General features: G+C 39.1%; 1 protein-coding gene across 1 annotated transcript in view; it reads left to right on the top strand.

Annotated features, from left to right (window-relative positions):
* The window catches only part of ypel1 (yippee-like 1), a 1,016,165-nt gene extending 990,287 nt beyond the window's left edge, over nucleotides 1-25,878 (top strand). Inside the window, exon 6 of the transcript XR_007933867.1 lies at nucleotides 25,867-25,878. The gene's annotated coding sequence lies outside the window, so the exon portion shown is untranslated. The remainder of the gene's footprint in view (nucleotides 1-25,866) is intronic.
* The last annotated feature ends 1,842 nt before the right edge of the window (nucleotides 25,879-27,720 follow it).

Here is a 27,720-nt window from a genome sequence, read left to right as displayed (position 1 = left end):
ATGCCTATAAATAAATAAATACATTTAAAATAAATAAGTAAATAAAAGTGAAAATGGAAATTGGAGTGGAAAAAAATTTTATAGTTATATAAGAGCAGTAGGAGAATTTTAAAATTTAAGCACTCTTGTTTCCGATTTGTACCAACTAGAGTAGAAGCCTGACAAAGCAAGTGTTCCCAGTTCATTCAGTCTGCCATTTTCAGTATGTCTGGTCTTTCAGCGCTGATGTTTTACTCCCTCGACAAGATGAGTCCAACTGACTTTTCCCTGCCATCAACTGATTTTCATTTGTTAGAGTAAAGACTGGGAAGAAATTCAAACTTTATTTTATACTAATCCTTTCAGCGTGAGCCCTAAGCACTATACAAAGTTGTGTCTTACAAGTGAAGTTCTGGGAACTAATGTGAATTCAGAACTCTGCAGCCAACAAACTGGTAATGTGGACTGAATGGGTTACCTGACCACAGTGCCAACTACACCCTGCCTCAAAACAGGGCCAAATGAAACTGCAATGTGACCTCAGGAAATTGACTTATTTCTTCCAGTTAGTGGGGATACTGATTTAGAGTTGGTGGTTGGACTACAAAAAATGGTGGACTTCTTTTCAGACATTTTCATTCAATTTAAACTGTCATCTTTTGACTATGGAATAATCAGAATGCAGCTAATCTGAACAATTAGAACATGAACTTTAAAAACATTATCGTTGTATGATTTTTTGTATTTAACGCATGTTTCTTTGTTAATGTTCAACATTAAGCAATTTCTGTTCAGCATGCTAGGCAAGTGTGCTTATTAGGAATAAACTGGAATTAAATGGACCTGGGACTTTCCAAAGACGCAAACAACATCTTGTCTTCAGCAAACCCTAGTCCTCCTACTGTGAGAGCTGTCAAGCTCAACAAATCTACACCTCCAAGCATTTAGAGTATATATTCTAGTGTTGTGGAAAATGAATTCAAACCCAAAGAATAAAGCACAATAACAGGCCATGTGCGAATAAAAGAAACAGGGGCAAGTGCTCACCTGAAACAATAACAGCCTAGAAGAGTGGAAAATGCTGCCTCTAAAGAAAGGATCAGGTCAGTTAATTGTTAAAATTATAATCGGTAGGTTGCGTGGACTATCGACTCTAGGTCGGCCCGTTGTGAGTGTGTGTGTATTTGGGAATAAGTGGGCCTGTGATGGACTGCTGCCCCAATGCCCTCAGTGTTTCTGGGATAGGCACAAGCTCCCTGCACCACTCTATTGGATAAGCAAATGAGAAAATGCATGAAGAACAGATAAGAGACAATACTGTGCCGCTGTTTTTAGTAAAAGAGCACATTACTGAACGCTGGGAGAGTGATTTAAAATAAAATCCTGCAGCTCCTGCAGAACAAGTTTAATACCTGTGACCTCTGCACTCTGTCATGTAAACGGAAGCTTTGGAAATGTAAAGATTTCACTGGCATCCTTCTAACTGGCAACACCAGCCAATTTCTCTTGAGGACCTGCAAATGTGTCTTTAGTGGAGTAATCAGACAGTGCAATTATATTGCATTATAATTAGAAGTGTACTCTGCGAAGGTTAAACAAAATGAAAATTAATGATCACTTAGTATGTAGTCATTTACCTCTGTAAATTTCTATGTCACAATGTGGTTCAATCTTTAAATGCTATGATTTGACTCTGACAATATAAACTAGTGGATTCCTCTGGGTCTTTTTGTCTCTTCAGTATCATACGTCTGTCAGGCGTCCCAGACAGCATTAAAAAACTACTTTCTTTGATAGTCACTAAGAAAAAAACAGTAGGTGTAATTAACCTGGGTTTTCTCCCCGGAGCCTTTGAAACGAATTGTAAAATTAATCCTATGTTAAAATGCTTTGCTGATTGTCTCACACGGGAAAGGGAACACTCAAGAAAGCATGCAGCTGAAAGGAACCTGAAAAAGTACAATAAACAGGTTTTTAACCCTCAGACTGCGGGTCTGAGGCCATGTGATAATTTACATTAGTGGCTCTCAGCCCTGGGTTCTCCTAATAACTTAATGCAAGTAATGCCAGTGGGTGTGCGACTCTGCTCTGTGGCACTAATTCCGGGTCTCAGTGAGTGTGAACGTGACTTAGGATCTGTATGCTATATATTTTAGATATTATTTTAAGAAGTAAACACTTTAAAGTGACATCAAACTGAACGATAGTGCGAGCTCAGGAGGTATTGTCCCTAAGCCTCTTCCAAAGCTGCCTCAATATTACTTCTGTTTAGGAGTCTGAACTTAAAACAATAGCACCATTTGGCTTACTTCTGTTTTTTCACCCGTTTTATTTTGCTAAATCAATTCATCCTTTCAATACAAACAGCTACTCTGAACTTTGAGAACTTGTCTTTTCAGGCCTATTGTTGTGTGTGCTGCGTCAGGTAAGGGGTTAGTGCTGACCATTTAATATTATTCATGTTTGAAGTGTTATTTTTATTTTGTGTTTGGTCATAACCACAAACACCCAAGTATGTATTTTTCTTCTTTTCAATTAATGTCCTGTAGAGAAATAGGCATTTGCATTTTACCTATCAGGTGTGATCTTTTCATTCTACATTTAATGTTGAAGAGCTCAAACCACTTTTATATCAGGGCCAATTGTGACCTTTTTAATGCCTTTGAGACCCATTCCTTCTTAAATGCCAGGATGAGTGTCAGACCACCTTCTCTTGGAGAATCACGGATGACAATCAGAGGGGGAACTGTTGGTGTATGGACTGGAAAGAGGAATGCATAGGGAAAGAAAAAGTGTAGACACTGTGATTGGGGTGTGGGTTTGCACTCAGTCTTCTGGAGATGAAAAAATGGAAAACTGAGCCGCTACACCCACCCCAGTGATGTTAATTCTCTTTTAAATAATGGACCAAGGTTCATTAAAACTTAAAAAAAGTCACTGATATTGTGACAGATCCAAAAATGGTTGTAGTTTCTAAAAGACTTCTTCAAAGAACAAAGTTCAAATGCAAATTTGACAACAAAATGAGTCATAAAATGGCAGATTCAAATCTGTAGTCCTACATTTTTGTAGGCCAGTAGTCAAACCTGCCCCAGATACAATAATAATAATAAAGTAACCCCAAATACATATATATTAGTCTTTATTAAGTTTCTAGATAGTCCAGGACGAGGTTTCAATGCTTATTTGCTTACAAACTGATCTGAGCACTTGTGTGTATCCCACTCGTATAAAACCTTGACTTGTTAGGCTGAATGCATCCTAGTGAGAGCTGAAAGGCTCAAAACTGGGAAATGTCAGAGCTGACGCTAGTTAAAAACGTGGTCATTTCTTGACGACAAATGTAACTAGCTAGTTGATTATACTCTGAAAAAAAGAAAACAAAAAAATAATTTCCTGCTGTTTAGTAACTACAGTATAAAGAATACAGTGTATCTCGGGATCTTAAGTGAAAAGGCTGAGAATACTTTCCAGTAACGTTATCTTTGGATAGCTTTTGCTAACTGCTATCACTGCTAGCCATAATGATTATGAATTAGAAATATATAAAGAGTATCCTTGGTCATGCAGTATCATATGAGTAGATATTTTAAGTGATTTCTTCACTAATAACATCTGGAGAAATTGCATCCTCCAGTTGAGATTTCTGACTTGTTAGGTTAGAAATAAATGAAAAACACCTGAGAGTTTTTTCTATTGCTGCGTGACCCTGTGTTCGGATTCAGCGGGTTGGAAAATGGATGGATGGATGGATGCTTCTTACTATAACAAGCCATACAGATATTTTTCTTTTATTGTTTAATGCTCTCAGCCCATGCAGCCTGGTAAATTTGTGATTCTGCATTATCTACAACCAAATGGTCAGCAGTGTGACATCACTTAACCGTCACAAATCCCTTTTCACTTGAGTTATGTTTGCTTTGAGATAAGCTACTCTATAATGCCTGTTTCACAGAAAAATTCTAGTCATTTGTAAAATGGCCTATATATTATCAGATAAGATAAATCCCATTGAGAGGAATACTAGGTTGGTACCTTTAGACAAAGGATGATGGCCTGCAGTACCAAACGTGTCCTTGCTGCTTTCAGATTAGGATGTTAGGAAAGAGAATCCCACAAGCCAAACAAACGTGTTTCATCTTTACAGTAGGCCTCAGTCAGTGATCTGCATCAGACTGTTTTCAATGACATGATCCTGTAAAGTTTTATTCCACACATTTGGTCACATACGGCTTTAATTCTGTGTCACTGCCCAGTTCCATGGTGTTTTGCACTGGGATGCATGATTGTCATACAGCACTTGCTGCTCTCTATGTGTATTCCCATTTGTTTATTGCTTTTCATTGTAATTTCAGTAACATCATGATTAGGTACTAGTAGTGATTTTTTTCATACATTATTAATTTGTCTTTATTGCTGTTTCAATTTTTGTAATTATTCTGTGTTTTTCAATGAATGTTGCATTTAGTTGCTGTAAATGCAGCTTGTTGCCAGGCAACGTGGTACACACATCTCACCACAATCGCGCTATGAAAGAAGGCCGAATGCACGGCAAAGCTCCCAAACTTTGACTAATCAAAGGAAAGGCTTTGTCAGAAACTAGTCTTCAAATAATAACCAGAAGAAAAAGCATTTTAAAGAATAAAAATCTGGTTTGACTGAAATTTCATTTTTCTTATTCTGGTTCAGTCCTAATAACATGTGCACTGAATCAGCTAGCATCACTGACTATTTGGCTGCCTACTCTTAAACAAAAGAAAGACCGTTACAATCCCGGACGCTCTCGATATAACACTTGTTCTCTGGACTCCTAGCCTGTTCCACCAAAAATTTGATAAATACAGTGAATAGAACACAAGTTACATTGGTCACACCAGGTTTTGAGACTTGCTTATCCAATTACAATAACCTTAGTGAAGTGGTTAAACATTGGCCACTGTAGTAATATTTTATTTATTAGCATGTCTTCTACAGGTATATTTTATCATTTTTTGTATTAACTAACTAAATGACTATATGTCTGATTATCATCATATATAATCAAACTTATAATTTTGCCTATGGTAAAGATACATAAATGAACATATTCTGCACAGAATGTGCCTAGTTTTTTAAACTTTAACTTGGCCTACCTAAAACTGTAGCATAACAGTAAAAAAGGTTGCTTACACAAACATAAAAACATGAATAAAAGCAAAGAGTTTGACTAATCACTTAAAAATGCTGCCATATACTAAAAGTACGTCACTCAGAATGGGATTTCAGCACCACTCATCTCTGCTCCTGTGTCCGCCTAATGGATTCTCTTTTAGATTCATCAATGGAAAAACTTAGTCCAAGTACGAATGACATTAGAAATCTTTTTGAAATGTTGTGGACAATATATTCTAATTCTTTTAAGGATACTGTAATAAGAAGGTTTTACATTATATCCTATAATTCATGTTTTCAACAATGCCACATAAAAATGTCAAGTGTATGCCAGAGACCATGGAATGCCCATAGCAACAACAACATTTATTTATATAGCACATTTATATACAAAAAAGTAGCTCAAAGTGCTTTACATAATGAAGAAAAGACAAAATAAGAAATTAAAATAAGACAACATTAATTAACATAGAGTAAGAGTAAGGTCCGATGGCCAGGGGGGGTCAGAAAAAACAAAAAAAAACTCCAGACGGCTGGAGAAAAAAATAAAATCTGCAGGGGTTCCAGGCCACGAGACCGCCCAGTCCCCTCTGGGCATTCTACCTAACATAAATGAAATAGTCCTCTTTGTAGTTAGGGTTCTCACGGAAGGACTTGATGATGATGGTCATGCAGACTTCTGGCATTTAATCCATCACTGTTGGAACATCACGGTGCTTTGAGTAGATGGTGGTGGCCAAAAGGACACCGGAAGAGGAAACAGAAGAGAGAGTAGATGTTAGTACAGATTTTAGAGCCACCATGAATAGTTATTATAATGAATTGGATATACAGAGTATCAGGATTAAATTACAGTGAAGTTATGAGAAGGCCATGTTAAAATAATGTGTTTTCAGCAGTTTTTTGAAGTGCTCCACTGTATTAGCCTGGCGAATTCCTACTGGCAGGCTATTCCAGATTTTAGGTGCATAACAGCAGAAGGCCGCCTCACCACTTCTTTTAAGTTTTGCTCTTGGAATTCTAAGGAGGCACTCATTACAGGGGGTTTGGGGGGCCAAGTCTGCCCAGAATGCCCAGAAAAAGTAAGTAAGCAAAGTAAGCAAAGTCACAGGCCCAAGTAAATAAACAAATAATGATTTGATATGATTTATTTTACAGGAGAAATAATTATATTAGGCAGCAGAGCAGACCAGTGGTTAGTGCTGCTGCCTCACAGATCCCGTGTCCTGGGTTCAAATCCTACACCAAGTCACTGCCCATGTGAAGTTTGAACATTCTGAAAATGTACCGGATATTTAAAAGTTTGGGAAACTTTACAGTATTATATGCCAATTGTGATTATAGAAGACTAATGTAACTAAGGCTGGGATCACACAGAGCTTGCAGCAGTACACTTCATCCCAAGGCCCGAGGATCAGACCCCAGCTGTCAAGATCACAGCCATGCTGCAGAGAAACCTGTAAAGGACCTGAGCAAAAGAGAAACATACGGTGGTTTCAGAAAGTATTCAGACCCCTTTACTCTTTTCACATGTTGTTATGTGGCAGCCTTATGCTAAAATCATTTATTTTAGAAATTACATATTTATTACAAATAAAAAACTGAAATATCACATTGACACAAGTACTCAGACCCTTTGCACCTGAAATGTGGCTCATTAGAACATTAGATCAATCTGGACGAGAACAGGCCATTCAGCCCAACAAAGCTCGCCAGTCCTATCCTATCTCAGGTGCGTACCATTCGACTGATCATCACTGAGGCGTTTTTACACGTTGTTTGCAGTCCACCTCTGGTCAATTACATTGATTGGTTCTTATTATTAAAGGCACACAGCTGTCTAATGATGATCCTACAGTTGGAAATGTGTATCAGAGCAAAAGCCAAGCTATGAGTCCAAAGGAATTGCCTGCAGAGCTTAAAGACAGGATTGTGTCAAGGCACAGATATGAGGAAAGCTACAATAAATCCTGCAGCTTTCAAGGTCCCCAAGAGCACAGACATAATTCTTAAATGGAAGAAGTTTGGAACAATCATGACTCTTCCTAGAGCTGGCCGCCCAGTCAAACTGAACAAATGTAGTAGAAGGTTAGAGAGGTGACCAAAAAGTTGATGGTCACTCTGGCTGAGCTCCGGAGAACTTGTGTGGAAATGAGAGAAACTTCCATAAGGGCAACCATCACTGCAACACTCCACCAACCTGAGCTTTATGACAGATTGGGCAGGCAGAAGACTCTCCTCAGTAAAAGACACATGAAACCCCACTTGGAGTTTGCTAAAAGGCATCTAAAGGACTTTCAGATTGTGACAAAAAAGATTTTCTGGTATGATGAAACCAAGATTAGTTTCACGTCTGGAGGAAACCAGGCACCCCTCATCACCTCTGCAATACCATTCCAATGGTGAAGCTTAATTGTGGCAGCATCAGGGACTGGGAGACTAGACAGGGTTGAGGGAACACTAAATGGAGCAAAGTACAGAGCTAACCTTAACGAAAACTCCTGCTTCTGAGCGCTCTGAACCTCAGACTGGGCCAAAGCTTTACTTTTCAACAGGATAATGACCTTAGGGTCCAGCTCTGTGAAAGTCCTGGAGTGGCCCAGCCAGAGCTTGAACTTGAACCCAACTGAACATCTCTGAAGTTGCCTCACTGAAGGCAGCACTATATACTGTATATTATATGTCTGGACAAGCATGAGTATGTTTTGCTTAAAATTAGGTGGGAGCAATTAGACTCTACAATTAGAGTGTCAGCTTTCTAAATCAATCCAATGCCTCATGAAAGCAGCACTCAAAATAATAACTGCAAAGATCAAAAGTGCTCTTGTTAACCTGGTCAATCAGAGAGCAAGCTTCTGTTCACGATGAACCGTCTACAGTTGGGAAGTCCCCTAAAAAAACCTTGTTAGACATATAAATGTGTGTCATATTTGCAGAGAGCACATTGCACATTTTATAAATAAGCATAACCTGATGCAAGTGAAAAACCTTTCCATATCATCAATTATTCAGTACGTTATCATTGGACGGCACCACTAGACGAGCGGTAAAACATGAACTACATCTTCTTACAGGTGCTGTGGGTACTCTCTGCTGTTCAGTGTTACGATGACAGTGTAGGAGTCAATGTAAGCTTAAAAGAACTGGCAGCTATATTCATGAAAATATGAACTGTAAAATATGCCTTTGAAGTAAATGGTGTGTTACTCCGTTCAAAGAACTGCTGGTACTACAGCTACAGGACAGCCAAATCAACACATCTGCCTAACAACACCAGCAGACGCACAGCTGAGGCTGCAAAGCACCCACCTTCTGACTGCGCGTCTAAACAAACAACTAAATGAATTTAACTTTACTGTCTAATTGGAAAGAGAAACTTGCAAACGTTATATATTTATGAACCACAAGGCTTATCTAAAGTCTGTTTGCTGTAGTTATGTCATACAGTGATGTAATGACAGAAAGATATTGTAGGAGACAGGCGCTCTTCTCAAACTGTGGTGGCCTTGGTGTTTGTGCCTGTCTGTCTGTCTGTCTGTCTCCACTGTCGCAGCGCTCATTATATGTAAGTTAACTGTTAAGCTTCAGTTACCTTGTGCTACTGAGTTCCTGAATGGATAACAGCAATTTTGGCTTCTTATTATCTTTCATCATCAAGTCTTTTGTTCAGTATCTTTTGCTCTCTCCCTGAAACCCCAGTGGCTGATTAAAAAGTCACAGACTGGAGAAACTGGGGAAGGAGTTTTAGGAAGAAGCCCTGTGGATATGGCCTGTTTAGCAGGATATAATGGCTATGCACTTGTTAACTGGTTGTCCCGACGTGTATTCTCATTTGAGACTATCTCTGTTCACCAACGGGCATCGTCCATCTTGACAGAGCTTGAGAGAATCTACAGAGATGAATGGCGCAATATCCCTGAATCCAGGTGTGTGAAGCTTGTCATGTCACACCCAAGGAGACTCCAGGCTAGAATCATTACCAAAGGGGCTTCAATGAAGTAGTAAGTAAGGGGTCTGAATACTTGTGTCAATGTGATAGTTCAGGGGTTTTTTTTAATACATTTAAAACAATTTCTAAAATCCTGTTTTGGCTTTGACATTCTGGAGTAGTGAGTTGTAGCTTGATTAGTGGGAAAAACAAAATGAAGTAATTTTAGCATAAAGCTGAAACACAGAAAAATGTGTAAAAAGTGAAGCGGTCTTACAACTTCTGAATCAACTGTGTGTCACTCAGACAGTTGGCATCATGGGGATCTCACTGGGGTTGTTTCAGTGCACAGTAAGTCTTGAATGCTGAACACTATTATAATATACCAGTAATGGCGTGATAACCTGCAGTGAATACACTTGACTTGACCATTTCTAGTTTTCCTCCTCTTTCTCTTTACGTTTACCATTTGTTTGCTCAGAGGTTGATGCGCTTGCTGCTTCCTGAGCAGCTCTTCTTTTCTCCACCTTAGCAGCCCACTTCTTCTCTTATTTCGTCGGCATCTTTTTACGTTAAAACTGATTAAGTCAGTGTTTGTGTTGCAATTACTTAGTACGTTTTCTTTACTTTTTCACTTAAGCTGGCAGTTAAGTCTTTAATCCGCCTCAAGAATGATTTAAGATATGAAGAGGTAGGGGAAGTGACGGTGAAGGTGGTAGAGAATGAGAACAGTGCCCATACGCATGTGCCACACGGCCGCCCTGCTGACTGATGCTGAGAGTTGATTCTACAATAAAATAAAATAAAAAGAGGAATAACTTTGGAGGTCAATCAACACCCCGAAAGTAGATAGTAGACATCACATAGTATATGTGTACCACATTTCAGGTGAATAGGTCAAACAGTTTGCAAGCTACAGGTGATTTAAAATCCTGGACAGACAAATGAACAGCCACGGTAGCGTATTGTATATAAAGATTTGATAACAGATTGAACAAAAGATAAGGAAAGATTCTAAAAGAGAGACAAAGAGAGACAAGTCAAGATTAGCAAAGGTGCAAAACAAGAAATTACTTTCAGACTTACTTCACCCAGCACAGTAACCCACAATGGATATCTGTTCACACAAGTACGTGTCTTTTTACCTGCTTGGATATGAAGACTGAAAAGCAAAAAATCAGGATGGACATGCAAAGTTCATTGATAAACAGATAAAACAAGATAGAAAAGATAAGGGAAGCTGAAAGTCTGTGATTTTATAGATAACATAGATCTACCAAACCTTAATAATAATAATAATGTTCTATTTATGTAGCGCCTTTCATACACTCAAGGCAACTTTACATTTTAATAAACACATTAACTTACTAACTTTTCTTACTTTTTCTTATATTTATTTTACATATTTTCCATCTTTTTTTACTGAATTTTATCTTGCGTTTTGTGAAAAGCCTGCACTCAAGAATATCTCTTTTCGGGCAGAAACAGGAAATACCGTGACATGCAGCTTGTAGTTAATCGGTCAGAGAAACTCAACAATGACAGCCTACTAAAAGTACAAAAAAATGTTAGGTTATATTGTGAGATTTGGTTAATAGACAACAAGCTTGAGTTAGGCCCAAACTTATAAATTTACTAATATATGGCACATTGCTGTACTGTGCAACTCTGTTTACTACAGGATCAAAAAAAATATAAAAATAAATAAAAAATAAAACGTCAACACTAAAGTGTTATGGAAAAGAGCAACCAAGAGAAGGCCGTTTGCCTGTCTCCACTCTCTCACGCCTCCTCTGCCAACAGTTACTACACTGAGGACTGATTGAGGTCACTGATATTAGGAAGAATGCCTAGAGGGGGCTGGGTGGCCTCGGAGCCCCTGCAGATTTTGTTTCTTTTTTCTCCAGCTGTCTGGAGTTTTTTGTTTTTTCTGTCCTCCCTGGCCATCGGACTTACTTTTATTCTATGTTAATTAGTATTGCCTAATATAATTCTTATATTTTGTCTTTTTTGTCATCCTGTAAAGCACTTTGAGCTACATCATTTGTATGAAAATGTGCTACATAAATAAGTATTGTTGCTGTTGTTGTTGTACTGCTGATGCCCATTTCCAGTATTCATAGGGATTACTGGCAGTGACTTGACCCACAGCTGCTAAGTCCAGCTTACCCCCACATTTATTTTAAACCACTTAATTCAATTCAAGCTTGTGTGGGGCTGGAGACTTTACTGGCAGAACAGCATGTGAGGCAAACTGACCCCAGACAAGCTGCTCATCTATTACATAGCCCACAAATGGATACATCAACACAGAGCCAACTGAGAATTGGCAACTATCCTACCACACAAGTCTTTGGGATGTGGGCAGAAACCTGCAGTGTGCACAGAAAGGCTCACACAGACATGGGTAGAATGCACAGACTCCTCACAGATAACAACCTGAATGAAATTTTGCACCCAAGGTGCAGGATCTGTGAAGCAACACAGATAACAATTAAGCAGCAGGGTTACCACCAAGTCCAACTCTTTCTCTCTGTTTTTACGAGTTTTAATTTTGCTTGAAAACTTTGACTTTCTTTTTCACCCTCTTCTTATAGACTGTTATCTACTTCATATTTTTGATGGCTCCAAATTTCTGTTTCTGCATAGCTGGCCAGGTCATTTGACTCACGGCAGGTTCTTTAGGGTCCTGCTTCATAAATTCAAGTCCACTTTTAAGTCATCTTCACCTTTGTCCCACTGCTGTCATCTAATTTTCTGTTAAGTCTTTTCTGTCGCGACGTACTGTTAATGCAACAGGAAACGGCTCGTGGTGGGAGCTCATCTGTGGTGATAAAGTGCTCTGGAGTACTTTGACAAATTAAAGGAACTGAATATCTGGGACAAAGAATGTAATCCAGGTGTCTGTATTTGATAAAGCCATCCATAAATTAAAATTGTTACAGCTAGGAAGTATTTGAGGCTATCGATACAAACAATGGGAATGGGATTTTAAGTCTGAAAACAGGAAGCACTTCTTAACACAAAGGACTGTTGGATTTTGGAATAAACTACCAAGCCATGTAGCTGAAGCAAAGACCCTGAAATCTTTCACATGTAATGTTTTACTGCATGAATCCGCCAATCAGACCTGCTTGTTGGACTAAATTTTGCTTATAAACTAACTTATGGTCCATTCAGATCAGTTTTATTTCAACAACCGCCACATTACTGAATGTTTTAGTAGGGTGACACCTTATGAAATATAGATTGTCAGCTAGAGGTCCACTTTAGGAAGTCAGTGCTGAGAATGACTCTTACAGAATTGAGTTGTACCACCAAGAAAGACGTGGTTTTATTTGAATTGTTGTCAAACATTTTAAAAACATGTGATCTCCATAAACCTGATTATGTTTTGCCATTAAGTAATGAACCCTGCCGATTTCCACAGAAGCTTTACAGCATGCACTAAGGGCGCTGTAGCCTCAGAGATGAGACACAAAGTTAAATTTAAAGCAAATAGCAATCCGCTCCCCCCCCCCCACCAATCCCGACATTTGCCTGTTTAGTTTGGAATCATATTGATTTTCCTATTAACACAGACCCCCGGACCTAACTGAAAGCAAACAGACTCTTCTGCCACTAATCGTGTCTCTGCAAGCTTCTGTGCCTTCAATTAGACTTCAAAGCCCGAGCAAATAGAAAACTTTTGAAGCTTTTTTTTTTTTTAATAATGCAGGTTTTTGGATAAAAAATACTTATTACATTCAGTGACTCACAGAGGCAGCAAGACCCACAAATTGGTAGCTCTTTGGTGCAAAAGGCCATTTGTAATGTTTTTTTTTGTTGTTTTTATAATAAGTGAAGCTCCCTGCCTTTATTTTTTTAATTGCTTGCTCATTCACTGTAATTGCAGCTACCCATCTCCTCTGTGCCTCTGCCCCAGTTAAGTTGCAAGCCTCGAGCCATTGTTTGGTTAATGGAGAAGTTATCTTCAAAGCTCTGAGAAAATGCTGTGGGCCCTGCATCCTAGCAGCTGGATTTGTCTGGCTAATCTGTGAAATTACACCTGCCACACTAACGGCACTTCATCTCTGCTACTTCTTGAGCCTTGTGAAACTATTCAAATTAACCAAACTTTTTAGATATCAAGTTAATTAACATGCTGGCCTCTGCATGAAGGCCTTTTTTAGTAAAAGGTGAATTCAAAGCGAACAACGCTATCAAGGGTAGCGCTAAACCCAGAGGGCCATCTTCCTTTCTGCTTCAGTGGACTGTCCAGACTCCAGCCTGTGCCGTTTTATTAAGTTTATTTTTCTCTCTCCCTGGAGTCATTTTGTGTTTTAGCAGAAGCCTGATGTCAAACCTGGGAGAAAAGGCCTAAGATGTGAACAGTGGGTAGCTTTGACAGGTCTGCTAGGACAGCAGTCGATGCCAAACTGTTTAGTGGAGCCCAACAGCTGATTAGTCAGATTTGTCTGCTAGCATTATGCACATGAATGGAGCAAAGGTAATTCTGTTAGCACTTCCCTGTTACATGGTGCATAGTGGAAAAACATGCTGGGGTCCTTGAAGCCATGTATTGTTACAGTCACACTTTCAAACCCAACTGCTAGGGAGGAAGGAGGAGGACAACAAACTCCTTCATCAGCTCAACTGAGGTGGAGACACCAGATACAAAAATCCTTTAAAGATGACATTTGTACAAGTGGATGGACGGCACGCACAAAACCCATCTCTCCCGAGTTTCATGTCTACGTGACTCTGAAGTTGGGGAAATGGAGAATTAATCCTACAGTTGAACTTCAGCCATTCAGGCCAACTTGGCATCAGGTGCCCAGAGCACAGAAAAAGCAGTTTATAAATGAAATATTTTATAGTCTCCAAGAAGTCGAAAAGCTTTTTGTGATTACTTCTTGGACAGACTGGACATTCTCATCTACTGAAGGAACTGGAAACTCATGCCACTTATAAATCAGAAACTCATCTACAGGGTGCATTGTGATTCATATTATCATATTATCCAATCAATATATATCTCAGAAGCTCTGTTTTGCTTAACTAAATGGAAACATGAAAATCAGCTCTGTGGAGCTCTACCCGCTCGCATAACTGATAGACTCAGGCACAGGGAAAGAGGAGACTCCTGCTGTGTACTTAACTGACCGACTCATTTATCCTCCATTTGCATGACCTCTGCCCTTTACTAGAAACATCTTCATGATATCACATTGCAATTTCTAGTTTGAGACTACAAAATGGTAATAATTCAGCCAGCAAGGGAACACATTTCCATGTATTTATTAAGACTGGATGAAGTAATGTACCCAAATCCATGCTGGCTGACAGACTGTAAAACTGTAAACACATAAGAACATAAGAAATTTGACAGACGAGAGTCCATCAAAGCTTGTTTGTTTAGCTAATAGCTAAGCAGTGCCAATATCTTATCTCATAAGTTTGTCAAGATTTCCGTTTCAGCAACATGCCTTTTTTTATTCCAGATTGCCATAACTCTTTGCATGAAGAAGCGCTTTATGATCTCGATCCTAAATGAACTTCTTCTCAAATCCCATTGGCATGCTATAGTGTGCAATTCAACGTTAAGCTGAAGGAATTCTGCTGGATCTGTTTTATCAAGGCCTTTGAGGATTTTGAAAACATGGATTAGGTCCCCACACCGTCTCCTCTGCTCGAGACTTACATGGGTTGAATACTCTGAATCTGTGGAGTAGGATAGGTCCTCAAGTCCTGGGATACACTTGAGTGCTCTGCTCTGCCCAGCTTCAAGTGCTGCCATGTTGTGCTTGGTGACCAGAACTGCACACATTGCTCCAGATGCCATTTCACAAATAGCTGCAAGTGGTCTGGCGATATTTTCAATTATTTTGTTCTCTCCCTTTTTTGTGAACAGAGCAACAATGAGAAATTATAGGTGCAACAAACCATACCAAGACATAGACGGTAGACAAGTGAGCCAAGCTCTCTTTCACCAACTTATCCATCCATTCATTATCCAACCCGCTATATCCTAACTATAGGGTCACGGGGGCCTGCTGGCGCCAATCCCAGCCAACACAGGGCGCAAGGCAGGGAACAAACCCTGGGCAGGGCCCCAGCCCACCGAGTTAGCAGCACAAATAAAAGGCGCGCATCACTCCAAATGCATGCTTGTCCCTTGGTCAGAATGTTGTGGAATTGGCAGGAAGCTCCTACATTGCTAGCAAAGGAAAAGTGAGGAGAAATTGCATTGCAGTTCTGTGGAAGGTAAAGCCATTTTTTTGTAACAGTGATTTTCATAACACATTTCTGCATAATGTGCATGAGAGTGTGGGCTGTTATCAGTACAGTGAGGAAAAGTTCACAGCTGTAATGTTAGCTTCAAAAAACAAAACTGATCAGCAAAGCAAAACAGATAGAGCTTGTAATCACATCAGGATGTTCTCTTTGCTAGTCATTTAATCGGCTTTGGCTGTGTCTTTGAAATTAACGGAATGAAAGTAAAACTGGCCAAAACCGCTAGGCTGTTATCATCACCACATTCTGGAGCTTTGTAGAAGTAGTGCTAAGCATGATGGCCTCCCTGAACACTATAGGAAGGATAACTTCTCTACACCTTTTTAAAGCTGTGTTTGTTCTTTTAAACAGAGGCATCAGAGCCAATCCTTTTTGTTTGACATAGGTGACGACCTCCTAGCTTCTTTTGAAGAAAATGAACACCTATAGCTGCCTTGGTGACTCCTTTAAATTTAGAGCCTTCAGCCAGAAATGGTGACTACTCTTGTAGAGTGCAAGTGACCGACCCTTTGATCACCATAAAGTCTTGTGGTTCAAGTACACCTTCTATTAGATCTGCCTTCTTTAATTCTAGTTATTGTGGCAACCTCTACTGCTGGGCTTTTCATGGCTCATTGCTGGCTTACAATGACCTTAATGAGTAAAAATGCTTCAAAATGAAGTGTGAACAAGAAGTTCAAACAAATGGCGCTAATCTTTATCCTGCTGAGTTGGGAGGAAACAGCAGGGACTTCTGTCACTTACTCTTTATCTCAATTATCAAAAGGCACTTCATAACCACAATGTATTATTGGCTGTGGCGAAACAAGACGTCCGTCCCAGCTAACTGACTGTCAGGCTCAACCACTGAGAACAAATCTCCTCCCAGTTGAACTGGGACCAGGAAACTCTTACAATTTATATCTTGGCAAGAAGGCTCTCTGGATGCATTTCTGCCATCTCAGCTGAACAGTTTTACGTAGAGGCAACCCGTGTATTTTGCTGAGCACTGAGAGAGGTCAGTTTAACATCGGTGTATCTACAGCATTAATGAACAATGATCTTAACTAAATAAGTCAATGTGCCTGTTAAACTAGGAAACATGACAAACATTAATGCACTTTTACTTATTCAAAGGCTTCTATTTGAAGGCAACAACATAAATTATATGACACAGTTTATTAAAAGGGGCAAAGACAACAATCACTTGCAATGTGAAATATAAAACTCTGTCAGGATGAATCAGATGATTCACTGGACTAAATTTAGATAACGTTTGATAGACGTTGTCAGTTCTTGGTGGATCACGATCAAACTGGCCGTCTTTAAAAGCGTCTGCATAATCAGGTTCTGATTGCTGCAGTCTGTTATGAGATAAAGTAAACGCTATTAAAGTATTCATCTGCTTCTGATTTGGTTGCAGACATCATGGGAAATGATCAGAGATTATCTGTCATCAGCGGAATGAGATCTTTATTTAATTGACAACGCCAAAGCATAAGGGAGACAGTCAGCCAATCAATCTTCATTTTATATAGCATCTTTCAAGAGAAACATTAAAACACAATGATTGTCTTTCTTAATTGGCTGCTGACTGAATGAGGGAAACATTGTCCCAAAAGTGACATTTGAACCTATAACCATGGGAATTGACTAATTACTCAACTGCTTCTCAGACTGTGAATGAATACCACTGGAGTGTTTCTGACATTCACGTCTTCTCCCAAAGCTGTACGTTATCTGCATTTCTCTTACAGCAGTCACAAACCTTTCTTGTCCTTAGATGATATAAAGCTGCCCTCCATTATATAACCCAGCATAGAATTACAGCAAAAACCGAACACTTCTTTGGGAATTGTACAGCTGTCCGGTGACCATTTGTTTGTAGAACTGATACTCACTCCATGTTCTCTGATGCTACTGGCAGAAGTGGCTCTTGCTTTCTGTGACCCAGTAATAGAAAATGAAATGGATAAATACTACTTGATCTATTTTCATGTAAACTGAAATTAGGACGGAATCAACATTTCTATTTGTTGTAAAAGTCCAGAAGAAGGCAGACAGTCCAGAGGGCATGTGATGTGTTGCGCTGCTTCTTCTTCAGTGTCATACTCCTCCCTTTTGCAACTGGGATTCATCTTGCCACTTGCCAGTGATTCTTTGTTTAAAGTATGCCTAGAGGCTTATCTACTGCTACTAGGAGAACTGGCAGACATGGGTAAGCACACTCACTGACAGTTGAGTCATATTTGTTACTTGGAACAAAGGGGAATAAACAATTTCCTGTTTCCATCATTACAATCCAAGTGAAGCTTCCTGTTCCTTTGAGAGTTCATCTTTAGTTTGGCAGACAAGAATTTGAAATGGGCAAATTTAGTGACACCACGGTTAGCACTGTTGCCTCAAACCCCAACAATTCCAGGTTTGAATTCTGTGTATGTGAAGTCCTCTTTAGATACTCTAGTATTCCTGTCAAAGGCAAAAATGTTCCTTTAAGAGTGGTCTCTGATGTGTCCCACAATGATCCTGGGATAGACAGAGGCTGCTCTCTTGGGAACTGGAATAACTCAGTTTAGGAGAACAAATGAATGTAATTCTGCTGTATTGTGTGCAGTAACTTGTTTCATTTTGTACTTTGGCAGGGTAGAACTAGAGGACTAAACAGGCTACAGTTAGTGAACAGGACAATGTTTTACTTTTAGCTACATGTGTGGGATTTCTACTGATCTAGTCACTGCAGGATCTCACACAAAGGTCCAGTCTCCATGATTTTGTGTGATGTATTGCAGGATGCAGGCATACTGAGAAAAGGCTGAAAGAAAGCTAATATAACTTTAAATGGTTCTGTCGATCCATGCCACACTAATTCTTTAAACAGGATGAGCTAGTCGCTGCCAGCGCACAACTCACAAAACACACCAGCAAAAACTGTCAATGAGGGTTTTGTTAATCAGAGGCTGTTATGCCGTTATGTTTCGTAAGCAATAAACACAAATACTAAGTTATAGTGAAACTTACAAGGTTATGGACACCAAATTATATAATAATATAACAGAGAGATATACACATAGATAGTAAAGACAATGCAAGAATGGTCTTGCTTTTATGCCAAATTGTCTAAAATCAAACACAAATAATGCTTGGCCTGCAACTTTTAACATACCCTTATCTATGCTGGAAATATGAATTGCCTCATTAACTTGGGAGCCATACTTGTTTAACACCCAATTAGTGTGGCAATGACCATATTTTAAATAACTGAGCCCATCGTTTATCTGAGCATTCCCATCTTTTCATTGATTAACTGTACTTAGCTTTCAAAACATTTTCAGACTGTTTAATTGTATCAGAGGAGGCTGAATAATGAACTGTACTTCCACAAATTTGCAGAATAACTCGCGGTAATCAGGAGTTCCTGTTAGTGCTCTAGTGTTGTCCTCTTGAACAATGAAACATAAATACAGCTAGGTATAAAGCTATTGCTTCAAATGTATGCCTTTCTTAAGCAGATGAATCACATCATGCATGGATATGCAACACCACCTTGTACTTCTGACTAGCATCATGTAGGCACTTTTATGAGACACAAATGCACTCTTGTGAAGGAGAGCAGATGCCACTGACTCAGAGTAGCCATGATGATGCTCACTTCAACAGCAGTGAACCTTTAGGTTCAAATTTCTTCCTTTGAAACATTTTCATTTTCCTTTCCTTTATTTTTTTTTAATCCCAAATTTACAAGCAGAGCAGACCTTGGTCTTTTTCTCCAGTTTAATGTGAAATATTCCTAGCTAAAATGGCAGAAGTGGGCTGAAATGAAAGGACACACCATAACAAGGTCTCTCTCCTCTCTAAAACTTGGTTTTACATTTTTTCACAGGGATCCCCTCAAATTTGATTTTGAAATTTTCAGGGAGTCCAAAGGGGTTCTCAGGTGGTCCCTGAAACCAAAACCAACTACTTTTCACCCCTTGCTTACACATCTTGGTTCAATCTAATTTCATATACCAAATGTACATGTTCAGGAGGAAGAATTTTTGAGGACATGACGAAAAACTGAAATATGCTGCTTGCATGAGTTAACATTGCCACTAACATTTTGTTTAGGTCACTTTCTACCTCAGTATCAACTTGAAGTCTTTTGAGGTAAGTGCTGTCTGGCATTTCACACTAGTTAGAGTGGTCTTCAACCATTTCGCTTGACTTTGACCTTTATACTTTTCAACCAGTTTACTATTGTTTTGTGTAACACCATTGAAGATGGATGGAAACTAAAAAGAAGGATCAGGAAGAAATGCAGAGGAATAAGCCAGGGTCAAAAACTGGGAGATCAAAAGAACCTAGAGAATAAACCAGGGATTAGGCAAGAATCATAATTTAAAGAAAAAAACGAGGTCAAAGCCAAGATCAGAAAAAGTTCTTGCAATGGCACTCAAAAATCTGGACGCTTGAATGACGTATCTAGAAGCTTTTTATAACCTTGTGGAATGACGTGATGAGTGCATGTCTTTTTGGGGGGGTGCAGCCGCGTGCCTAGTAATTGCGCAGCAACCTTTGTGACAAGCTGTCCAGTCTCTGGTAATGAGAGACATCCATGTAGCAGGCTGTCGTCACCATACTTTGCTACAGGTGTAGTGTTTTTGGGTCCTGTGAATTTTAAACCAAAATAATTTCATCTGATCACAAGAACTTTTCTTAAACATTACCTGGTTTAATCCCAAACTTTCTGGGCCTTAAGATGGTTCCTTCTGCATGATGGCTTCTCCCAATTAGGTCTCTTAGGCCATCTTAATTCCACTCTCAGGCTCTGAACTCAGTCAGACTTTAAGGGTGATTGCTGGCCTCTCACATGTTTCTCCTCAGAAGTGTCACGTTGTGTACTCATGGATGTTTTTTTATGTAGTAACTGGGTGCTGTGATACATCTTCCATTTCTTGAAGATTGAATCAGCAGTACTGAGAGCAGCGTACAAAAATCCAATCTCATTTTCTCCTTTCCTAAATTTTATTATCATTTTATCTCAAGTTTCCTTAGTATATTCATTACCACTTTAAACTTTAATGTCTTTTTTTCATTTTCTCTTTGTGACCAGTCATTTATTAGCAGGCTGAAGTTTTATCGTATCGTATGTATCAAATCCTTCCCATACAGGCAGAGGCCACAGGGAAGACAAAAATGATGCTATTGGACCAATGTACGAAAACCTGAGCGACCTGAGCGTAGGGGTCTAAATACTAATGGGAGCAGAATATTTGACTGATAGCTTTAAGGCCCTTAAGACAAATGTCTAATTTTATCTATATTTTTGTTTTCTTCAAGTATGGGAGCTTCAAGTGAAATATGACATTACACAGGATTCTCAAACCTGTTAAATCCAATTCAGAGTCAGGTCAGGATGGAACCAAATCCTTTGAAATTAGGCACACAACCAGACTACAGAAATCACTACTTAATTTAACATTCACATCTTTGAGGAGGCTGGCGGAAAACAAGGGTAGCCAGAAGAAAAACTTTGTCAATACACAAAAAAGGGGCAAAGTCCACCTAGACAATGATGTATGTGAACAAGAGCCACTTGTAGGCGGCAAATCTGATTAAGTTCAAGCCTCTGTTGTAGCTGAAGACATGTGTGCTAACATAAATCAACTCAATTCTTAAAATGAATTGAGTAAATGAATTCCTAATTGTAAGGAGTTCAAACTTTTATTCATTCGTATAATAATATTTCAATTGTTTGACACTATACATCCATTGGGGATGGAGGCAAGCTTAACAGCATCAGGATCAATGAAGGAGCCAATCATAGGTGGGACACCAGTTCTTCATAGGCCATGTTTGAGATTCTAAATTGTATATGTTACTCGAGTGCAAATCAAGGAACTTATGTCTGCTGGGACACTTTGATCGATCACTATCACTGATCCCTCTGCTCAGCCACGTCTGGGGTGTGTAGCTCATAGACTCTTTGACACCCCAGTAATAAACAGACACTCCTTAGTGACTCCTCTGCAGCATGTCTGCTCCCTTAGCTATGTGCCAGTTTTATGATTGCGCCCAACTTCTATTATTATAAATCTCTTGCTACTGTTGCACACTGTCACGAGTTTACATTTCAAGGTTCAATGCATATTAAGAACAACGGCTATCAAAGAGGAGCTGGGTTACAATATTATTTATGATTTCAAGGCTGTTGCAAACTATTGAAACACCAAATAACAAAACTGCTGAGTGCTGATTTACTGTTAGACACTAAATAGTGGAAAGAGAGAAGGCTGACCTTGCTCTCTTATTTCTGCCACAGTCCCCCTCCCACTTGTAATATTTCTGAGTTTCTATCAATTCTTTTTTATTTTATTAAGCGACTCTGGATAAGGATGCATCTTTACAAAAGAACAGAACTGCAACATTACACTGCAGATCAAGGGAACTTTCAAAATGTAGGGAATGGGGTATACCTGAACCAAGGCAGACTCTACTGACAGCATGCAAAGATACCATCATGGTCCCACATCTGCATCCTCTAACTTACTACTTTACTCTCATCTCTTTTTGACACAAACCATTAGGATAACTGATCGCTTTTGAGCATTTCCAAATTTCTAATTCATATATCACTGGCACCCATTAAAATAAAAAAAATGTTTTTGCTACATTTAATGGAGAAAGTCCTTGAAATTGAGTGAAGCAGCAACAAAGAGAAGCATGGCTTACATTTAAGCACTTATGGCCTTGGGCTGGGCAATTCAGTGCAATGGTACTGTGTGTGTTTATTCTGTAGTTCACAGAAAAGATCATGGATGGGTGATCATCAAGTTTCATTTGTTGAAGAAAGAATGCTTATGCGGTGAACATGCTCTGTGTACAAGTGGAGTAACAAGGCTGTAGAAAACTACAATGCAATATATTTGTTCAACAAGTGTACCCAGCGTCTCAGTTGCTATCTTTACTCACATATCTGGTGGCTCTGAGGCTAGGGATCTGCACTGGCAATCGGAAGATTGCTGGTTCAAGTCCCGTAAATGCCAATAGGGACTGTGCTCTGTTGGGCCCTTGACCAAGGGCCTTAACCTGCAATTGCTGAGCGCTTTGAGTTAGTGAGAAGATTTATTTATATCTGTTTATTGACACTTTGTGTGCAACCTCTAATATCCCATCTCATACAAGAATTTACATGGGTCATTTCTGAATATTAAAAAAACATCTTATACAATAAAAAAAATGGATGTGTTATTGTAAATATTGGCTAAACATTTTGCTTCCTCTTTTGATTATAAGAAATGAGGGTGCCTAAGAACCTCTTCTGTATTTCTTTTCAGCTGCAAACAATTAGTGTATCACTCCAAATCCACACCAAAAGGACAACCAGAAGTGCCAAGGAGCTTGCCCAAACCAAGACGTTTCCTGAAGAGGCAATGGGACTACTCCACCTAAGAGGAGTCTGACAGGGTAGGGCAGTTCAATACCTCTTTAATTAGGAGAACAAGCCTCTGCCTTAGAGTCTGTGCCAGGCATCTCTGCCAGGAAGTTCATGGTGTGATAGCCTTCCATCACATACACATTAGCCTTATTCTGCTAACAAGGGTTGGAAAACAAACATTTGAACAGGTCTGCACGTCAAAATCTATTGAGTACTCACTAGTGACCACAAAATATACATACACACACACACAGAGGAAAATCATTTTCACATCATGTTCATCTGACCTGTATAAAAATCAACTTACGCAGGGCTTCCAAGTAACTCCAAAAAATTATGACATAACAATATTTCTTTCAACTTTTTTTTATAAAGATTTGAGGGACATTTTGTGGTATTTAAGAACAGATTATTGAGCCTGACTGGTTGCCTTGATTCCATCATGCATCACCTCTCTCTGCCAAATCTAAGTACTCCAGAATAACAAACAGCCTAACCAAAATAGCATGTATGTCACCCAGTGGTTTGATAAGCATGATTTCAAATTTATTCACATGATACAGTCTTCTCAGTCACCATATCTGAACCCAAATGACATTTTAGGGAGTTTCTGGAACCTTATCTAAGGTCAACAAATTTCAGCCCCATTAAGAATTTCTAGTTCAAGTACAAGAATTGTGCTGCATTCTACTTGCAGAATTCCCGACATTGATAGATTATTTATTAAAGCACATACTAGATGTTCTGATGGCACAAGGTGGATCGACATCCTATTAGAACACTTTCTTGATTGTCTACATCCTTGGAATAAAAATGCAATGGATCGACTGGCACAGAAAAAAGATGCTAGAGACATAACAGTTATAAATGACAAGGACTGATGAGGAAAGCATTGAGAGAGACAAAAAATGTGAAGCACATATTTGTACTATGTGTCTTTGTATTGGTAATGGGTAGGGATACCAGTACAGGACAGAGAAATAAAGAGAGCTGTGACCTTGGATTAAACAATTTACCTTTAGATTGCTGCACAGCAAGAAACCCAATAGATGCTTGGGATGCCTGAGATAACAGATTGAGAGAAGCCATGTACTGTTGGAAGGATGACATCAAGCAGCATGTGGTCCTACATCAGAAACTGCCCTTTAAAAGGTGAGACTGGAAGAACTGGATGGCTGGTTATTACCATTTAGATTTGTCCAGTTCTGAAATATTCCACAAAAAAGCAGCACATGGTTCCAGAATGGTGTCGCCTTTTCAAAGGGCCAATTCAACAGCTGCCTGAGATGCCAGGCTCTTTAAAGGCTATGCTGGACTCAGTGCTGCCTGAGGGTACCTCTTATGGTAGCATCTCCCTTTTCCTTTCAGAAATGTCTGACAAGACCCCAGCCTCAGCATGCTCTTATGCTGCCCAGAGGCTGTACAAACTACCTGAAGTCTACTGCTTTGTAAATGACCGTTAGCTGACCTGCTTTTTTGCATGGCTCACGCCTGAATGCTGCCGCTGTCCCTGCTATGGAGTGTTTCAGATTTATTGTGAGTCATGATGGAGTATGTTGCAGTCCCTTGGGCAAAGATTTGTAACACATGCTGTGATGTAAAGCAAGCCCAGCCTGAGAGTGGAATGGTCCCTGATGTACTTTGAAACTCTCCTGGGATGGGAAAAAAGCTAATAAATAAAAAATGGAGAGACAACTTACGCACTACTGTGGCTAGAAGGCAGAAAATTAACTACTCAGAGCTGCTGGAGAACCCCTGTGTTCAGATGTGACCCAGTGTGGTGCACCAAATGCTAATTTTTATAAATAAACTCACTTCAGTTAAGAAAAGGAAAATAAATCCATCTGACATACTTGCTGAACAGCTTCCAGAGTTTATTACATTAAAATCCATTGGTGTCTGGGAGTGGAAATGGAGAAGATATGGGGGGTGGGAGGGGGGTTGTCTAATAACAAAGCAATGTACAGTGTGTACAGTTAAAAAAAAAATAAGGACATCACTGGGCAGGACAGAGCATCGGGATGTGCCATCTTGCGTTAACCATTCATCTCATTTACTGAACCTGATTAATCCAACTGTAGGGTCAGGAGGTGGCCATCCCATGCAGATACAGTGCTGTAGTCACATCCACTTTTGGAGGGTCCAAGACCAAGGTCAAGTAAAGACCAAATCCAAACGACAGCGAGACTCAGTCAAAAAAGTCACACTGAACATGAAGTTACAATCCCAAACAAGAATCTGATCACACTCTAAACTGCAGCAGCTTATAATACTATTTTTCTTAAGAGTTAATGATTTCTGAATATTTTTATAGATTGATGTGTGCCTCATTATTTATATAAAGAAAGGTTTTTGACCTGGTATTATACTCCATGTAAGGCCTGCCGTTAATGACCGGTTTTCTGCAGCATTAAAGTAAAAGTCACATTAAGATGAACTGGACTGCACAGCATCAGATTTAATCCTAACATATCACACAAAGCCACATCGGTTTTCAAGTATGTTGTACCAGTGTCATTCTCTGTGTGTAAAATAGGAACAAACAGGGTTAGGGTCACAGAGAAAAAAGCTGTGCAAAACACCTCGTTAGCATATTGAACAATACAAATTGTAGAAGCGAACTTTATCAAACATTTATAAATTTTATCTCTTCTAAATATTTCCCTAACTGCTGTCAAATATGTTTTAGGGACTTTAGGCTCGTAGGTAATGTAAATGTGCACATCTCTATCCTAACACACCAATGCTCCTCAAATGTGAGTGGCTGCATTTGAGAAAAAGAAGGACACTCCACAAATTTAACATTCATTTTCTAACTTAACACTGAAAAAACATAAAAACAGGTCAACTATACGTATGGCAGAGAAGGTCTGTGATACAGTTTGCATATTTGCAGCTGGAGATCCACGAAGGGAGAAAAAATGAATCACGTATCATAAAGTAGTTTTTATTCCTGAGCTTTCAACCCCTATCAGGGGTCTTCATCAGAGGATAATGCTTAGACTTACAAGAATCAAACGCAATATATAGCAACACATTAAGTGGGGGGGGTAACTAAGACCGTATGATCAAGGGAGGGGGGGTTTGTATAGTTTATTTATTATGTACATGTTCTTCTTAAGTTAGCATATGCTAGATTTATGTCCAAGTGTCTGTTGATGGCGTTTTCATCTGATAGCCAAGATTCGGCCAACTCTCTGGCACTTTTAGTACTGGCCTTAAATTTTACTTTTACATTGTCCCAGTTGAATGTGTGTCCTGTCGATTTATATGTTTTTATCTTGGATTGGAAAACAGATTCTTTACAAACAGCATGATCTTGTTATTTTCAGTTTTGCAGAATAAAAGAAAACAAGTGAACAATGAAATACACATTTTGTTAGCTGTTCTTTTGTAACAACCAGACATCTGACTTTAGTGGATTGTTGCTTTTAATCTGAGACCAAAGATCATATGTGGTGAGACCAATGGCTGAGAGACTGAGACAAATACAAGTTTAACACAGTCTTGCTTCTTTCGCCTTAGGAACATTTCCAAACTCCAAACAAATGGTTTCCCAAACAGAGCTGGAGGTGATAGCACATGCACTTGTGCCATCTCGTCTTGATTAGTGTAACTCTTTGTTCAAATGTTCAAATTCATCCTCCTTGGATTGCCTACAGCTGGTCCAGAATGCTGCTGCAAGGCTCTTGACCAGATCATCTACAAGATCTCCTCTATCACACCAATTCTAATTTTTTTGCACTGGTTTCCCATGAGATTCAGAGCTCCTTTTGAAATACTCGTTCTCACGTTTGGAGCCCTGCATGGTCATATTCCTACCTCTGTTATTGAGCTACTGCAGCCATATATCACGCCAGTCTCTGAGGTCTTCTGATCAGGATTTGTTAGCTGTGCCATGCACCAGACTGAAAACTAAAGGGGATATGGCCCCTAAATTGTGGAACTCTCTTCCTGTAGGTGTGAGATCAGTGGACATTTTTAAAAAGAAGACTAAGACTCATTAATTCAAGCTTGACTTTGGGTAGCCTTACTGAGTTCTACTGTGTTTGTCTATGCATTTTATCCTGGCTTCAATTTGTTTAATCTTGCTTTTGTAGCATTACTGAGGCATTTTATCCCTGGTCTTTCTCAAGTTTGCTTTTGTGTGTTATTAAATTTTATTGTGTATGTCTTTATGTTTAATTCCTGGTTTTTAATATGTTTATGATTGCTTTTGTCTGTAGTTATGTTTTATTGTGTTTATGCATGTTATTCCTGGTTTCAATTTGCTAGCTTACTTTTGTGTGTGTGACTGTGATGACTGTTTGTAAAGCACCGTGTGACATTTGTTCTTGAAAAGTGCTATATAAATAAAATTTACTTACTTATAAAAACACCCAAATCTAAGACAAGTCCAAGACAACAGAAAAAATATTACGAGCCAAAGGCCAAACAGTATTACTACAGCCCTAGTACCAGGGACTGGTATCATCAGTTACTAGGCTACTCACGGCACTGAGAACAGTAGACCCTGGACAAGGAGGAGTGTAGTAAACACGAGGCACGGCCTGAAATTAATGTGTGGCACAGGAGGAGGAGGATTACCATCAGTGTAACAAAAACGGGGAAAATTCTATTGGCCATTAAGAATTTTAGTGTAGGGATTTATAAAGAATGATATGATCATTATAGACTGCACCATCTCTCTAACCATGTGCACATAGTACATTTATTTACTGACATTTTCTGTTCAGTAACTGAATAATAAATATCACAATAATAAAACATTATATCAGTGACATATTTTTAGTAAATACCAATATCAGTTATTTACAGGAACTCTTTATATCTGCTTTTGTAACAAGACCCATTTATAATCCTATTTGCCAACACATCACTTTGTCAGGTTTGGGACATTTGCTGTTGTGAAATTCAAGTTTCCATCAGAATATGAAAGAAACATTAGCTGGTTAATAACACTTACTGCAGGGTAACATTTAATGGCTGT

This window comes from Erpetoichthys calabaricus, chromosome 18 (assembly GCF_900747795.2).
Source record: "Erpetoichthys calabaricus chromosome 18, fErpCal1.3, whole genome shotgun sequence".
Taxonomy (NCBI): domain Eukaryota; kingdom Metazoa; phylum Chordata; class Cladistia; order Polypteriformes; family Polypteridae; genus Erpetoichthys; species Erpetoichthys calabaricus.
This window is presented reverse-complemented; position numbering and strand designations above follow the sequence as displayed.